This window comes from Ambystoma mexicanum, chromosome 6p (assembly GCF_040938575.1).
Source record: "Ambystoma mexicanum isolate Mex_15411 chromosome 6p, UKY_AmexF1_1, whole genome shotgun sequence".
In the NCBI taxonomy this organism is placed as follows: Eukaryota; Metazoa; Chordata; class Amphibia; order Caudata; family Ambystomatidae; genus Ambystoma; species Ambystoma mexicanum.
The window spans coordinates 100,182,239-100,197,175 of record NC_090935.1 but is presented as its reverse complement, the minus strand read 5'-3'; the positions used below and the strand labels follow the sequence as shown (position 1 = coordinate 100,197,175).

Genomic DNA, 14,937 nt, shown 5'->3' with positions numbered 1-14,937 from the left:
AGCTGCCATGCAGGAGTAGCAGAGGAGCTGGGATGGATGGGAGGAGCAGCGGACAGGAGGAGCTCCCATGCAGGAGTAGCAGAGGAGCTGGGATTGATGGGAGGACCAGCGGACAGGAGGAGCTCCCATGCAGGAGTAGCAGAGGAGCTGGGATGGATGGGAGGAGCAACGGACAGCAGGAGCTGTCATGCAGGAGTAGCAGAGGAGCTGGGATGGATAGGAGGAGCAGCGGACAGGAGGAGCTGTCATGCAGGAGTAGCAGAGGAGCTGGGATGGATAGGAGGAGCAGCGGACAGGAGGAGCTCCCATGCTGGAGTAGCAGAGGAGCTGGGATGGATAGGAGGAGCAGCGGACAAGAGGAGCTCCCATGTCGGAGTAGCAGAGGAGCTGGGAGGGATAGTAGGAGAAACGGACAGGAGGAGCTCCCATGCAGGAGTAGCAGAGGAGCTCGGATGGATGGGAGGAGCAGCGGACAGGAGGAGCTCCCATGCAGGAGTAGCAGAGGAGCTGGGACGGATGGGAGGAGCAGCGGACAGGAGGAGCTCCCATGCTGGAGTAGCAGAGGAGCTGGAACGGATGGGAGGAGCAGCAGACAGGAGGAGCTGCCATGGATGGAAGGATGGAGCAGAGTGGGATGAATAGGAGGGGGATGGATGGGATGCAGGAGTAGCAGAGGAGCTGTGATGGATGGGAGGAGCAGCGGACAGCAGGAGCTCCCTTGCAGGAGTAGCAGAGGAGCTGGGATGGATATGAGGAGCAGTGGACAGCAGGAGCTCCCATGCAGGAGTAGCAGAGGAGCTGGGATGGATAGGATGAGCAGCGGACAGGAGGAGCTGCCATGCAGGAGTAGCAGAGGAGCTGGGGTGGATAGGAGGAGCAGCGGACAGGAGGAGCTGCCATGCAGGAGTAGCAGAGGAGCTGGGGTGGATAGGAGGAGCAGCGGACAGGAGGAGCTCCCATGCTGGAGTAGCAGAGGAGCTGGGATGGATAGGAGGAGCAGCAGACAGGAGGAGCTGCCATGTAGGAGTAGCAGAGGAGCTGGGATGGATAGGAGGAGCATGGGACAGGAGGAGCTCCCATGCAGGAGTAGCAGAGGAGCTGGGATGGATAGGAGGAGCAGCGGACAGGAGGAGCTCCCATGCAGGAGTAGCAGAGGAGCTGGCATGGATAGGAGGAGCAGCGGACAGGAGGAGCTGCCATGCAGGAGTAGCAGAGGAGCTGGGATGGATAGGAGGAGCAGCGGACAGGAGGAGCTCCAATGCAGGAGTAGCAGAGGTGTTGGGATGGATAGGAGGAGCAGCGGACAGAGGAGCTCCCATGCAGGAGTAGCAGAGGAGCTGGGATGGATGGGAGGAGCAGCGGACAGGAGGAGCTGCCATGCCGGAGTAGCAGAGGAGCTGGGGTGGATGGGAGGAGCAGCGGACAGGAGGAGCTGCCATGCAGGAGTAGCAGAGGAGCTGGGGTGGATGGGAGGAGCAGAGGACAGGAGGAGCTCCCATGCAGGAATAGCAGAGGAGCTGGGATGGATGGGAGGAGCAGCGGACAGGAGGAGCTCCCATGTAGGAGTAGCAGAGGAGCTGGGATGGATGGGAGGAGCAGAGGACAGGAGGAGCTGTCATGCAGGAGTAGCAGAGGAGCTGGGATGGATAGGAGGAGCAGCGGACTGGAGGAGCAGCGGACAGGAGGAGCTCCCGTGCAGGAGTAGCAGAGGAGCAGAGGAGCTGGGATGGATGGGAGGAGCAGCAGACAGGAGGAGCTGCCATGCAGGAGTAGCAGAGGAGCTGGGGTGGATGGGAGGAGCAGAGGACAGGAGGAGCTCCCATGCAGGAATAGCAGAGGAGCTGGGATGGATGGGAGGAGCAGCGGACAGGAGGAGCTCCCATGCAGGAGTATCAGAGGAGCTGGCATGGATAGGAGGAGCAGTGGACAGGAGGAGGAGCTGCCATGCAGGAGTAGCAGAGGAGCTGGGATGGATGGGAGGAGCAGCGGACAGGAGGAGCTCCCATGCAGGAGTAGCAGAGGAGCTGGGATTGATGGGAGGACCAGCGGACAGGAGGAGCTCCCATGCAGGAGTAGCAGAGGAGCTGGGATGGATGGGAGGAGCAACGGACAGCAGGAGCTGTCATGCAGGAGTAGCAGAGGAGCTGGGATGGATAGGAGGAGCAGCGGACAGGAGGAGCTGTCATGCAGGAGTAGCAGAGGAGCTGGGATGGATAGGAGGAGCAGCGGACAGGAGGAGCTCCCATGCTGGAGTAGCAGAGGAGCTGGGATGGATAGGAGGAGCAGCGGACAAGAGGAGCTCCCATGTCGGAGTAGCAGAGGAGCTGGGAGGGATAGTAGGAGAAACGGACAGGAGGAGCTCCCATGCAGGAGTAGCAGAGGAGCTCGGATGGATGGGAGGAGCAGCGGACAGGAGGAGCTCCCATGCAGGAGTAGCAGAGGAGCTGGGACGGATGGGAGGAGCAGCGGACAGGAGGAGCTCCCATGCTGGAGTAGCAGAGGAGCTGGAACGGATGGGAGGAGCAGCAGACAGGAGGAGCTGCCATGGATGGAAGGATGGAGCAGAGTGGGATGAATAGGAGGGGGATGGATGGGATGCAGGAGTAGCAGAGGAGCTGTGATGGATGGGAGGAGCAGCGGACAGCAGGAGCTCCCTTGCAGGAGTAGCAGAGGAGCTGGGATGGATATGAGGAGCAGTGGACAGCAGGAGCTCCCATGCAGGAGTAGCAGAGGAGCTGGGATGGATAGGATGAGCAGCGGACAGGAGGAGCTGCCATGCAGGAGTAGCAGAGGAGCTGGGGTGGATAGGAGGAGCAGCGGACAGGAGGAGCTGCCATGCAGGAGTAGCAGAGGAGCTGGGGTGGATAGGAGGAGCAGCGGACAGGAGGAGCTCCCATGCTGGAGTAGCAGAGGAGCTGGGATGGATAGGAGGAGCAGCAGACAGGAGGAGCTGCCATGTAGGAGTAGCAGAGGAGCTGGGATGGATAGGAGGAGCATGGGACAGGAGGAGCTCCCATGCAGGAGTAGCAGAGGAGCTGGGATGGATAGGAGGAGCAGCGGACAGGAGGAGCTCCCATGCAGGAGTAGCAGAGGAGCTGGCATGGATAGGAGGAGCAGCGGACAGGAGGAGCTGCCATGCAGGAGTAGCAGAGGAGCTGGGATGGATAGGAGGAGCAGCGGACAGGAGGAGCTCCAATGCAGGAGTAGCAGAGGTGTTGGGATGGATAGGAGGAGCAGCGGACAGGAGGAGCTCCCATGCAGGAGTAGCAGAGGAGCTGGGATGGATGGGAGGAGCAGCGGACAGGAGGAGCTGCCATGCCGGAGTAGCAGAGGAGCTGGGGTGGATGGGAGGAGCAGCGGACAGGAGGAGCTCCCATGCAGGAGTAGCAGAGGAGCTGGGATGGATGGGAGGAGCAGCGGACAGGAGGAGCTCCCATGCAGGAGTAGCAGAGGAGCTGGGATGGATGGGAGGAGCAGCGGACAGGAGGAGCTCCCATGCAGGAGTAGCAGAGGAGCTGGGATGTATGGGAGGAGCAGCGGACAGGAGGAGCTCCCATGCAGGAGTAGCAGAGGAGCTGGGATGGATGGGAGGAGCAGCGGACAGGAGGAGCTCCCATGCTGGAGTAGCAGAGGAGCTGGGATGGAAAGGAGGAGCAGCGGACAGGAGGAACTCCCATGCAGGAGTAGCAGAGGAGCTGTGATGGATGGGAGGAGCAGCGGACAGGAGGAGCGCCCATGCAGGAGTAGCAGAGGAGCTGGGATGGATGGGAGGAGCAGCGGACAGGAGGAGCTCCCATGCAGGAGTAGCAGAGGAGCTGGGATGGATGGGAGGAGCAGCGGACAGTAGGAGCTCCCATGCAGGAGTAGCAGAGGAGCTGGGATGGATGGGAGGAGCAGCGGACAGGGCAGAGGAGCTGGGATGGATAGGAGGAGCAGCGGACAGGATGAGCTCCAAAGTAGGAGTAATAGGGGAGCTGGGATGAATAGGAGGAGCTGCGGACAGGAGGAACTCCCATGCAGGAGTAGCAGAGGAGCTGGGATGGATAGGAGGAGCAGCGGACAGGAGGAGCTCTCATGCAGGAGTAGCAGAGGAGCTGGGATGGATAGGAGGAGCAGCGGACAGGAGGAGCTGCCATGCAGTAGTAGCAGAGGAGCTGGGGTGGATAGGAGGAGCAGCGGACAGGAGGAGCTCCCATGCTGGAGTAGCAGAGGAGCTGGGGTGGATAGGAGGAGCAGCGGACAGAAGGAGCTGCCATGCAGGAGTAGCAGAGGAGCTGGGGTGGATGGGAGGAGCAGCGGACAGGAGGAGCTCCCATGCAGGTGTAGCAGAGGAGCTGGGATGGATGGGAGGAGCAGCGGACTGGAGGAGCTCCCATGCAGGAGTAGCAGAGGAGCTGGGATGGATGGGAGGAGCAGCGGACAGGAGGAGCTCCCATGCGGGAGTAACAGAGGAGCTGGGATGGATAGGAGGAGCAGCGGACAGGAGGAGCTCCCATGCAGGAGTAGCAGAGGAGCTGGGATGGATAGGAGGAGCAGCGGACAGGAGGAGCTCCCATGCTGGAGTAGCAGAGGAGCTGGGGTGGATAGGAGGAGCAGCGGACAGGTGGAGCTGCCATGCAGGAGTAGCAGAGGAGCTGGGGTGGATAGGAGGAGCAGCGGACAGGAGGAGCTCCCATGCTGGAGTAGCAGAGGAGCTGGGGTGGATAGGAGGAGCAGCGGACAGGAGGAGCTGCCATGCAGGAGTAGCAGAGGAGCTGGGGTGGATGGGAGGAGCAGCGGACAAGAGGAGCTCCCATGCAGGAGTAGCAGAGGAGCTGGGATGGATGGGAGGAGCAGCGGACAGGAGGAGCTCCCATGCAGGAGTAGCAGAGGAGCTGGGATGGATGGGAGGAGCAGCGGACAGGAGGAGCTCCCATGCAGGAGTAGCAGAGGAGCTGGGATGGATGGGAGGAGCAGCGGACAGGAGGAGCTCCCATGCAGGAGTAACAGAGGAGCTGGGATGGATGGGAGGAGCAGCGGACAGGAGGAGCTCCCATGCAGGAGTAGCAGAGGAGCTGGGATGGATGGGATGAGCAGCGGACAGGAGGAGATCCAATGCAGGAGTAGCAGAGGAGCTGGGATGGATGGGAGGAGCAGAGGACAGCAGGAGCTCCCTTGCAGGAGTAGCAGAGGAGCTGGGATGGATATGAGGAGCAGCGGACAGGAGGAGCTCCCATGCAGGAGTAGCAGAGGAGCTGGGATGGATAGGAGGAGCAGCGGACAGGAGGAGCTCCAAAGGAGGAGTAGCAGAGGATCTGGGATGGATAGGAGGAGCAGCAGACAGGATGATCTCCAAAGAAGGAGTAGCAGAGGAGCTGGGATGAATAGGAGGAGCAGCGGACAGGGGAACTCCCATGCAGAAGTAGCAGAGGAGCTGGGATGTATAGGAGGAGCATGGGACAGAAGGAGCTCCCATGCAGGAGTAGCAGAGGAGCTGGGATGGATAGGAGGAGCAGCAGACAGGAGGAGCTGCCATGCAGGAGTAGCAGAGGAGCTGGGATGGATAGGAGGAGCATGGGACAGGAGGAGCTCCCATGCAGGAGTAGCAGAGGAGCTGGGATGGATAGGAGGAGCAGCGGACAGGAGGAGCTCCAATGCAAGAGTAGCAGAGGAGCTGGCATGGGTAGGAGGAGCAGCGGACAGGAGGAGCTCCCATGCTGGAGTAGCAGAGGAGCTGGGATGGATAGGAGGAGCAGCGGACAGGAGGAGCTGCCATGCAGGAGTAGCAGAGGAGCTGGGATGGATAGGAGGAGCTGCGGACAGGAGGAGCTCCCATGCTGGAGTAGCAGAGGAGATGGGATGGATGGGAGGAGCAGCGGACAGGAGGAGCTGCCATGCAGGAGTAGCAGAGGAGCTGGGATGGATAGGAGGAGCAGCGGACAGGAGGAGCTCCCATGCAGGAGTATCAGAGGAGCTGGGATGGATAGGAGGAGCATGGGACAGGAGGAGCTCCCATGCAGGAGTAGCAGAGGAGCTGGGATGGATAGGAGGAGCAGCGGACAGGAGGAGCTCCCATGCAGGAGTAGCAGAGGAGCTGGCATGGATAGGAGGAGCAGTGGACAGGAGGAGGTGCTGCCATGCAGGAGTAGCAGAGGAGCTGGGATGGATAGGAGGAGCAGCGGACAGGGGGAGCTCCAAAGGGGGAGTATTAAGGTTGAGTGGCATGATCGACGCTTGGTAAGATGTTCTTTGAACTGCAGGGCCTTCTGGCCTCCCTGAATTGTAGGATGGAGGGGGACAGTCTTACCTGCATCAGGAACTTGTCCCAGAGTACGTTGCAGGAAAAGACCTGGTTCCTGCTTTTCCCTTTTTGCAGTTCTTTTCCAGCCTGGTGATGTTCTGGCTTCTGGTGGTGCTCTGGCCTGCGGAGCTGGTGAGATTGTCGGCCAGGGACAGTGGTGTTTTGGTTTTTGACTGCTTTGCAAGTGATGTAGAATATCTTCCAAATGATGTGTGCTTGAAGGGTTAGCCAGTGAAGCTCCTTGAGAGTGGGATGATTCTCATCATCCTTGAGAGTGGGGGGATGAGAATCGTGGAGGAATTTCCCAGGGGACAAGGTGTTATCTGTGACTCTTGCCACTGTCCAGGTGGGAAATGACCAAACTTTGGACAACTGGTCAGAATCTCGGAGCAGGGCAGAGAGCTTTGACCTTGCTGAGGAGCACAAGCTGGTGACGTGCCTTTCTTGGGTCTTCTTAGGGACGCATACTTTGGATGAGCGTCCAGAGTCAATGCTAAAGTAGAGAGATGTTGCCACTGGGTGAGAGTTGAGGCGTGAATCCGGCAAGCTTTATGTCAGTCAGCAAATTCTGGCCTTCTTGGTTGGATTTACTATAAAGATGAATTTGGTCTACATGTAAATCTCTGTGTCATCTCCGTTTTGGCGTATATTGATGTGAGTGTTGGGGAAGTGGACTCCCAGAGGCTCCATGTAAAGGTGGAAGAGGACAGGAGACCGGATGTTGAGCTCTTCTGGGACTCATCTGTTGGACAGGTGGGTGGTGAACCACTGCAGGACTGTTCCTCGGAACTCTATTCACGCGACGTGGATGTTGACGAGGGCTTCATGGTCTACAGTATCGCAGGCGGCAGAGAAATGCAGTTGGCCGGCCAAGCGGGAATCGTAATGTTCATGATTTGTAGAGTGTCATTAATAACTTGGTGGTGCTCTCTGCAATGTGCTGTAGTCAGCGACTGGATCGGGCAGTCCACAGGCAAGATAAGGCATATCAAAGAGGTGTGAATGGCCACCAACCAGGCACTCACGACTAGGCGTACCTTATATTAGGCAGCTTTGGTTCCAAAACTAAAAACAGTTGCCCTGCCACATGGAGCTATTAAGTCAATTAAATGATTTCAGAATAATGAGGTTTAGGCCTTCAGACTGTAAGGCCCTGGGGGGGGGCATTGTTGTGACGTCTCTAATACCAGATGGGAGAAATCTAATTGCAGGTAGGAGCCGTTCATGACTTCCAAATGAAAGGGGCGCTGCCAAATGAGTGGGACAAAATGGTGTGCCACATACGTTGGGGGGGGGGCACAAACACCCTTGCCCCCCCCCCATAAAATTATACCCATGGGTAGGAGAACAAATGTTTCCACTCCTCCATGACAGTGCAGAAAGGAACAACAGGTGCCTGTGGAGTCTGTATTGCGCTATTATTCTCTTTTCCTGATGGTTCTAAAAATAGCTCTGTATATGCAGTCTATTGACGCTGCCTGCGGGTTAAGAAGACACAACACCTGCTGGCCCCTTTTATTAATGCAATACCAAAATCATTACAATGCTAACATTGAGCATTACATCAATTGAGTTTTAATTGAGTTGCTGACAATAAATAAAGATTAAAGAGCATAAAAGGCTCCATATCATTTTAAATCACCCTTGCCAAGGACAATCGTGCTTTCTCTTACCAAAACCTCCTCCAGGACACTTTAACCCACTATGTTTGAACCTATGGACCTGTAGGGTCCAGGGCATGTGGCAAGCTTATGTGCCACACTATTCAGTAAATAAAGCCGGTAGTGCACACTTATTAAAGTGTCTGGAGTCAGCCACCACTCACATAATATCTTTCCATAGCTCAATCTCTTTCTCTCACTCTCTCTCTCACACTCTCTCTCGGTCGCCGCCCTATAGTTAGGCTGAAACCTACGACCCATAGGAAACCTGAACATTCAATTGCTAATAACGTTTGACTTGGTGGACAGATTTGGATGACATTTTCCAAACAAAAGGTTTGTCACTGGCACCCCCACCACAGTCTGGAAATTATGGAAAAAATATGTGGAAAAATGAAAAGGTTATTAAGAATACAAAGGGCCTCATTACACGGACGGCGGTGGACCAAGGTGCTACTAGCACCTTGGTCCATGCCGGTAAAATACCGGCACCGCCTTGGAGGAAAGGGGAATTACCGCCCTATTCCAAGGTTGGTGGGGCGGTAATTCCTCCTTCCCCCATTGCCCTTCCCCATTCCCATTTTTGCCCCATAGGGCATAATGGGAATGGGGAAGGTGCTAATTACGGCACCGCAAATTGCGGTACCGTAATTAGCTCCCTGGTCCCTTTGCGGGTTGGTTTTTAACGCCTGCAAAAAGCAGGCGTTAAAGTCTCCAACCCACAAAGGGACCTCGTAGTAAGGCGGTAAGGGTTAACGGTACCATTAACGGTGACCGTTAACCCTTACCGCCGTCCGTGTAATGAGGCCCAAAGAAACACTGTTAACGGCCTACTCACATTCATTTGCCCATAGAGTAAAAGTCACATTTTTGGTCAGCCGAATCGCAAAAACCGCTGGGCGAATTTGAACCAAATAAGAAAGAACTTGGGCACATAGTGTTGACTCGATTTCCGGGTCAGGTTGGGGCAAATCCGTCCAGCAGTTTTAAAAATATTTGACGGGGGAGGGGATGCCCACTTCTCCAAAAAATATAGCCATATCGCCCATGGAACTTTGCGGCAGAGAGCTTTTCAGAAATGAAAAGACTTACATTTCTTTATTTTTTGGCTCCATGTGAGTGATTACTGCGGTAATACCGGAGCAATGTCAAAACGAAAGCTATTTGGAGGCTGAAAAAGGATGAAATTGCATTGGGCTAGGGGAGGGGGAAAGTGAACACCATGTAAAGTGAAGAGTTGGGGGTGCTCTGGGGAGCTAGGTGCAGATTGAACATTTTTGGATTGTAGGGGGGATACTATGGGAATCTCACAAGATTTCTGCAGCTACAACGTAAGACACGCTCGGAGAAGAAAATGCATCACATGAACTACAGACTGATAGGGGAAATGGGAGAGGAAGGTACAAAAACAGCTCAGGAGAGTTGGAGGAGCATGGATAGAGGAGCGGGGCACTTTGTGAGTGCCTGTGCAGTCCAGGAAGAGTTTTTAATTTTCGGGCATTATCGAGGGAATGAGGGAATACTGGGGGGTTCCCATGGGCATGGGTAGTTCATTGCTGTTATATGTGTATTTCGTTGCCGTTATCGGGGGAATAGCAGGGGAATCCTGCGGGAATTGGAAGAGAGTGAAAAAAGACCTACAGCTACAGTGATCACATCCAGTAGGTATGGTGTAATTTGTCTTTATGTCACTGGCTATGGCCACAGGCCATGGGCCACAGGCCATGGGAAGCGGGCGTCAATATCATGAGGCGGGTGTGCCCACATCCAACAAGCAGATCGATTCCTACTATAGGCGCGCTGCCAGGCCGCAGCACCTAAGTCACTATTCTTACTATTGGTCTATGGATGGCACAACATGACAAGTTGTTATAGTTAACACTGGAAACAGAGCTGAAGGAAAGCCATGCTGCACAAGCAGTTCTATTCAGGACCTGGGAGCAGGGCATTCTGCACAGGGATTTCACCATCGCACTGCTTGTCCTAATATTGTGCGGGCCCTCTGTGCTGCTGACCCCCACCACCACCAGGCTGCTCTGGCACCTGGCAGTGGGTCGCTCTGTAGCTCCGCCAACCCTCCTTGGATGAAAACGGCCATGTGACTGGATCACGTGCCCATCAGGACCCTTCTTTCCTCTTCTTGGGGTTACCTCGTTGGGAGCATCGTCTTCTAAGGGCATTGATTCAAAGGGCTATTCGTTCCTAACTGGTTGTAACTGGTTGTAGTGACCATGCCGCTCTTTCTTGTTTTATTGGCTGACCATTTGCCCTCCTTTGCACCTGTACGCTGTCCATCCTCCTAACACTCTGGTCCACCTTGCAATTAAGTGTCACTGGCCCTCCTCTTTAAGTGCTTTGAGCACTTATTCAATCTTTCATCCGTCGTGCCATATTTAGCATTTTCTTGTTCTGTCCCTGTTGCTTTATCACGAGTTTGGCGGTAACACTGGCGGTATTACCGCCGGCGCTATTAGCCCTACCGCCAAACCACCCGGCGCTATTAGCGCCGGATCCCGGGTTTGGCGGAATAGTTAGTGCCCATTCCCCATTGGGCCCATTCGGGATTTCTTCATTCCCCATTGGGCCCAATGGGGAAAATTCGCGCTATTACCGCTGGCAATTTTGCTGCAGATTTCCCCCCAAGTCAGAGCTGGGGGGAAATCCACCAAGGCCATGATCTGGCGGACCCTTAATTGCAGCGGTAATAGCGCTACCGCCACATTTAAGGGTTACCGCCAGACTCGTGATGAGGCATCTTTTCCCTATGTACATCTTTCCATTCTAGGCCTGCTTCTATCCCTGTTCATTTTACTTCACACTTCTCTGCACCCCCTTTTTCATTGTATACTCAACTTACACAATGTGACCTACCTCCCTTGTTCTCCTACTGCTCCTCCTGCCATATCAATTGTTGTTTGCAATGCTCGTTGAATAGTAGCGTCCCACTACATTCTGAAACCTGGGTCCCCTCAGCTTATACTATCACTGCTGCTTCGCTAACCGCTTCCCCCTCTAATTTATCTCATACTCCTTGCCCATCTGGACTAGGTGGGGGCACAGGCATTCTTCTGCAGTCTTCCTTCTTTCTATCCACTCCTGTTCTCTCCCTTAAACTTTCTTCCTTTGCTTTGAGACAAATCCAGGGAGTTTGTCACCTCTCCTCAAGGGGTAGCCGCCCCCTTTGGGACTAGTGAGCCTGCTACACTTACCATCCCCTGGGGGACAGGGTGAGCAGAAACCCTCTGGAGGTGACTCTCCCTTAGGGGGCAGAGAAATTCATCCCTTTCCCCCAGAGACTAACACCTTTATGGGTTGTATAGGAAATGCGATGCGTAAGAACCCTTTAACAATGGCTGGCTTGGCTTCTGACCCAAACTACTTTTCATCCTCTTCTGGGAGAACAGCAGAACGACCGTAAAAACAGCCTCCTGAAGTCCAGTCCAGTCACGCGAGGAACCAATCAGGAAAGAGTATCCACGCAGCCCGAAAACTTTAATTAAAGTGCAGTGCATATTGAGGAGAGAGGCGCTCGGAGAGACAGAAAGCAAGACATGGGGCCTCATTACACGGAAGGCGGTAAGGGTTAACGGTCACCGGTAATGGTACCGGTGACCGTTAACCTTTACCACCTGATTACGAGGTCCCTTTGCGGGTTGGTACTTTAACGCCTGCTTTTTAGCAGGCGTTAAAAACCAACCCGCAAAGGGACCAGGGTGCTAATTATGGTACCGCAATTTGCGGTACCGTAATTAGCATCTTCCCCATTCCCATTATGCCCTATGGGGCAAAAATGGGAATGGGGTAGGGCAATGGGGGAAGGGGGAATTACCGCCCCGCCAACCTTGGAATAGGGCGGTAATTCCCCTTTCCTCCATGGCGGTGCCGGTATTTTACTGGCATGGACCAAGGTGCTAAGAGCACCTTGGTCCACCGCCTACCGTGAAATGAGGCCCATGGTGTTGCGCAAAGAGGTCCACGCTAGGAGAGCGCAACTGGAGGTAGGCAAGAAACCAGTGCAATGGGGTGTGGCAGCCTGAGCAAGAATGGAGAACCTCAGCAGGCCGAGGCAAAGTCCGGAGGAGGCACTGCCCACAAGGTCCCATACCGAGTAATCGGGAACCAGAAGGACATGTCCACCAACGTGGAGTACAGTTCAAGAGTTGCATGAGCGGCTCTGCATGGAGACGAGAGGCAGTCAGCCTACATAGCCCTAACATGGAGTACTGCTTGTCAGATACGGGTATGTGGTGGCTTTCAAGGAACGGGTGGCAGGAGGCAAGTCAAGAGGAAGGAGTCCCAGAGTGGAGAGGGCGAAGGAGAGAAGCCTCATAGTGGAGAGTGACTGAGAACACCCCAGAGTGGGAGTGAAAAACAGAAGCCCAGAATGGGGAGAGAAGGCGAAAGAATCCCAGGTGTGCAGAAGGAACAGAGCCACCCCATAGTGGGGAGGGAAAGAGAGAGAAACCCTTTGGTGGCCAAAGAATAGAGACTCCTCCAGAGTGGAGATGGGAACGGAAAGAAGCCCCTGAGTGGGGGAAAAGCCAAGAAGCCCCTGAGGGAGATGCGGGGGAGGGATAGAGCAAGAAGCCCAGAGTGGGGAAACAATACAGAGGGATGCCAGGTGTGGGTGAAAGATCCTGGGAGCCCAGAGTGGGAAATGAGCAAGAGCAGACCCCAGTGCCCCCTCAGAGGAAGAGACTGAAAGAACCCCAGACTCTGAGAAGGTGGAATTCGAAGGTCTCCCCAAAGGGAGAAGGACTGTGAGACACACAATTGTCGAGGAGAACCAGAGAGCCCTGGCTGAAATGCCAGGATAGCACTCCAGCCCTACACCAATTATATGTTTTGGACTGTGAACACATGGAAGGGCCTATGGTAAAGAGACACAAGGTGGGAAATCTCACAATTAACCCAGCAAAACCATTGGGGAAGTGCAGGTGAGAAGTCAATCTGAAACACTGAAACCTAACCACTCCGGACCCAAAGGCCCAAAGTAGCACAAACTCCCTGCAAGCACTATAAACAAGGGGAACACGGGAGGAAGATGAGAAAAGGTTTGGAGTGAAGCAGATGCGCTTCTGGAAGCTGTTGTGAATACTGAAGAAACCCACAGTCTGGGAGAGACCTGCTATGAATACTGAAGAATCCCACAGTCTGGGAGGGACCTGCTATGAATACTGAAGCATCCCACAGTCTGGGAGGGACCTGCTATGAATACTGAAGAGACCCACAGCCTGGGAGAGACCTGCTGTGACTACTGAAGAGACCCACAGTCTGGGAGTGACCTGCTATGAATACTGATGAGACCCACAGTCTGGCAGTGACCTGCTGTGAATACTGAAGAAACCCACAGTGAGGGAGAGACCTGCTATGAATACTGAAGAGGCCCACAGTCTGGGAGTGACCTGCTGTGAATACTGAAGAAACCCACAGTCTGGGAGAGACCTGCTATGAATACTGAAGAGGCCCACAGTCTGGGAGTGACCTGCTGTGAATACTGAAGAAACTCACACTGTGGGAGAGACCTGCTATGAATACTGAAGGAACCCATGGTATGGGAGAGACCTGCTGTGAATACTGCAGAAACCCACAGTCTGGGAGAGACCTACTATGAATACTGAAGAAACCCACAGTCTGGGAGAGACCTGCTATGAATACTGAAGAGACCCACAGTCTGGGAGTGACCTGCTGTGAATACTGAAGAAACCCACAGTGTGGGAGAGACCTGCTATAAATACTGAAGAGGCCCACAGGCTGGGAGTGACCTGCTGTGAATACTGAAGAAGCCCACAGTGTGGGAGAGACCTGCTGTGAATACTGAAGAGACCCACAGTCTGCGAATGACCTGCAATGAATACTGAAGAGGCCCACAGTCTGGGAGTGACTTGCTGTGAATACTGAAGAAACCCACAGTGTGGGAGAGACCTGCTATAAATACTGAAGAGGCCCACAGGCTGGGAGTGACCTGCTGTGAATACTGAAGAAGCCCACAGTGTGGGAGAGACCTGCTGTGAATACTGAAGAGACCCACAGTCTGCGAATGACCTGCAATGAATACTGAAGAGGCCCACAGTCTGGGAGTGACTTGCTGTGAATACTGAAGAAACCCACAGTGTGGGAGAGACCTGCTATGAATACTGAAGAGGCCCACAGACTGGGAGTGACCTGCTGTGAATACTAAAGAAACCCACAGTGCGGGAGAGACCTGCTATGAATACTGAAGATCCCACAGTGTGGGAGAGACCTGCTATGAATACTGAAGAGACCCACAGTCTGGGAGTGACCTGCTGTGAATACCGAAGAAACCCACAGTGTGGGAGAGAACTGCTATGAATACTGAAGGAACCCATGGTATGGGAGAGACCTGCTGTGAATACTGCAGAATCCCACAGTCTGGGAGGGACCTGCTGTGAATACTGCAGAATCCCACAGTCTGGGAGAGACCCCCTATGAATACTGAAGAGACCCACAGTCTGGGAGTGACCTGCTATGAATACTGAAGAAACCCACAGTCTAGAAGAGACCTGCTATGAATACTGAGGAAACCCACCGTCTCGGAGGGACCTGCTGTGAATACTGAAGGAACCCACAGTCTGGGAGATACCTGCTATGAATACTGAAGAAACACACAGTCTGGGAGAAACCTGCTATGAATACTGAAGGAACCCATGGTCTGGGAGAGACCTGTTGTTAATACTCAAGGAACCCGTGGTCTGGGAGAAACCTGCTGTGAATATTGAAGGAACCCACAGTCTGGGAGAGCCCTTTTTTCGGAAACCGACGAAACCCAAGGTTAGGGATAGACCCGTTGAGTATACTGAAGAAAAACACGCTCTGGGAAAGGCCTGTTGTGAGTGCTGAAGAAACCCACACTCTGGAAGGGACGTGTTAGGAACATTTGATATCCAATGTCTGGGTGGAGGGAGGGGGGGTGGCCGATTGTGAAAGCTAAAGACACCCAACGTGGTTTGGGAGAGGCCCCATAGTTTCATCAGC

At 54.5% G+C, this 14,937-nt stretch overlaps 1 protein-coding gene across 1 annotated transcript in view; it reads left to right on the top strand.

Moving 5' to 3' along the window:
- Positions 1-14,937, top strand: part of LOC138510696 (long-chain-fatty-acid--CoA ligase ACSBG2-like) — a 225,245-nt gene that overhangs the window by 113,438 nt on the left and 96,870 nt on the right. The gene's annotated exons all lie outside the window — the stretch shown is intronic.